The following is a 2703-nucleotide window of genomic DNA, read 5'->3' on the forward strand; positions in this document are numbered from 1 at the left end:
AGTTGTGTAATGCCATGGTATTGAGCTACCAAGTTTTTGGGGTTCATGTCCGGGGATTATGAGAGTTGTGAAAAGTATTGTTCACAATTTCGCGCTACCAAGTTTTTGGCGCCGTTGCCGGGGATTGTTGAGTTTGGACAACTGACGGTTCATCTTGTTGCTTAGATTAGGTATTTATTTTTTTTCGAAATTCTTGAAGATGAATTCTAGAGTTTCATGATGATTTGTTGAAATCTGGCTGGCTGAGAAGCCATGTCTAATCTCATTGGACCGAGGTTTCAACTTATCACCACAAGAGCTTGTTGATTTTTATGAAATCTTGCTTTTGGAGCAGTGATCTGCTAAGGCTTGGCTGGCCTCTGGCCATGTCTAGTGTTTTGGACCGAAGCTTTCTTTGAAAGCTTGGCTGGCTGTGAAGCCATGTCTAATTCCTGGACCGGAGTCTTAGACTAGTATTGCACTGATTCCTGGAATTCTCATTAAGAATTTTGATACCTTTTTCCACTTAATTTTCGAAAAACACAAAAAAAAATTTACAAAATCATAAAATCCAAAAATATTTCTTGTTTGAGTCTAGTGTCTCATCCTAAGTTTGGTGTCAATTGCATGCATTCATATGTCTAAGTGATCTTCAAGATGTTCTTGATGATTTACTTGCTCTGATCTTTGAATTCAATTTGACTTGATTGTTTTGTGTGTCTCATATGCATTTTCATTTTGTTAGTGTCAGTAGTATACAAACTGCTAAGTTTGATGTCTTGTATGCATTGTTATTTGATTCTTGTTGCATTTTGGTTTGTCCTTATTATTAAAAATCCAAAAATATTTTTTAATTTGTGTCTTTTCAAGTCAATAATACAGAGAATTGAAGATTCAGAACATACAGCAGAGGAACTGCACAGAAAAAGCTGGGCGTTCAAAACGCCCAGTGAAGAAGGACAGACTGGCGTTTAAACGCCAGCCAGGGCACCTGGTTGGGCGTTTAACGCCCAAAAGGGTAGAGTTTTGGGCGTTAAACGCCAGAATGTGCACCATTCTGGGCGTTTAACGCCAGGATGGCTAGAAGGGAAGATTTTGTTTTCAAATCAAATTTTTTCTAAGTTTTCAAAATAGAAGGGAAGATTCTGTTTTCAAATCAAATTTTTTTTTTAAGTTTTCAAAATCTTTTCAAAATCAAATCTTTTTCAAATCAATTTTTCAATCAAATCTTTTTCAAAATCAATTTCTTTCCATTTTTAAAGATACTTGCCATCAATTAATGATTTGATTCAACACTTCAAGTATGTTGCCTTTTCTGTTGAGAAAGGTTTAATGTTTGAATCGTATCTTTTAAATTTCTTGTTAGCCAAGTCATTAATTTTAAAAATCAAGTCTTTTTAAATTGTTTTTCAATCATATCTTTTCAATCATATCTTTTCAAAACCATAACTTTTCAATCATATCTTTTTAACCACATCTTTTTCAAAATAGTTTTCAATCAAATCTTTTTGATTTCTAATTTCAAAACCTTTTCAAAAATCACTTGATTTCTTTTCCATTTTCATTTTCGAAAATTAAGTAATGTTTTTCAAAAATGTTTTCAAAATTTTTCACTTAATTTTCGAAAATTGCTTCCCTCCTTCTCACATCCTTCTATTTATGGACTAACACTATCCCTTAATGCAAAATTCGAACTCCATCTCCTTTGTTAAGTTCGAATTTTTCCACTTCTGTCTTCTACTCTTCTTTTCCTCTGACACCTAAAGGAATCTCTATACTGTGACATAGAGGATTCCACATTTTCTTGTTCTCTTCTCTTTCTTATGAGCAGGAGCAAAGACAAAGGCATTCTTGTTGAGGCTGATCCTGAACCTGAAAGGACCTTGAAGAGAAAGCTAAGAGAAGCCAAAGCACAATTCTCTTTAGAGCACCTGAACGAACTCTTTAAAGAAGAAGAACAAATGGCAACCGAAAACAACAACAATGCCAACAATGCAAGGAAGGTGCTGGGTGACTTCACTGCACCTACTCCCGATTTCTATGGGAGAAGCATCTCTATCCCTGCCATTGGAGCAAACAACTTTGAGCTTAAGCCTCAATTAGTTTCTCTAATGCAACAGAATTGCAAGTTCCATGGACTTCCACTGGAAGATCCTCATCAGTTTTTAGCTGAGTTCTTGCAAATCTGTGACACTGTCAAGATTAATGGGGTTGACCCTGAGGTCTACAGACTAATGCTATTCCCTTTTGCTGTAAGAGACAGAGCTAGAATATGGTTGGACTCTCAACCTAAAGAAAGCCTGGACTCTTGGGAAAAGCTAGTCAATGCCTTCTTGGCAAAGTTCTTTCCACCTCAAAAATTGAGTAAGCTTAGAGTGGAAGTCCAAACCTTCAGACAGAAGGAAGGAGAATCCCTCTATGAAGCTTGGGAAAGATACAAACAATTAATCAGAAAGTGTCCTTCTGATATGCTTTCTGAATGGAGTATCATAGGTATTTTCTATGATGGTCTCTCTGAACTGTCCAAGATGTCTTTGGATAGCTCTTCTGGAGGATCTCTTCATCTGAAGAAGACGCCTGCAGAAGCTCAAGAACTGATTGAAATGGTTGCAAATAACCAATTCATGTACACTTCTGAAAGATATCCTGTGAACAATGGGACTAGTCAGAAGAAAGGAGTTCTTGAGATTGATACTCTGAATGCCATATTGGCTCAGAACAAAA

General features: G+C 36.3%; 1 non-coding gene across 1 annotated transcript; it reads right to left on the minus strand.

Annotated features, from left to right (window-relative positions):
* Window positions 1–2345: 2345 nt before the first annotated feature.
* LOC127744553 (small nucleolar RNA R71) lies at window positions 2346–2453 on the minus strand. The gene has a single exon (XR_008005499.1). It is a non-coding gene; the product is annotated as a small nucleolar RNA R71 (small nucleolar RNA).
* Between the last annotated feature and the right edge of the window lie 250 nt (window positions 2454–2703).

This window comes from Arachis duranensis, unplaced genomic scaffold, assembly GCF_000817695.3.
Source record: "Arachis duranensis cultivar V14167 unplaced genomic scaffold, aradu.V14167.gnm2.J7QH unplaced_Scaffold_59047, whole genome shotgun sequence".
Classification (NCBI taxonomy): Eukaryota; Viridiplantae; Streptophyta; class Magnoliopsida; order Fabales; family Fabaceae; genus Arachis; species Arachis duranensis.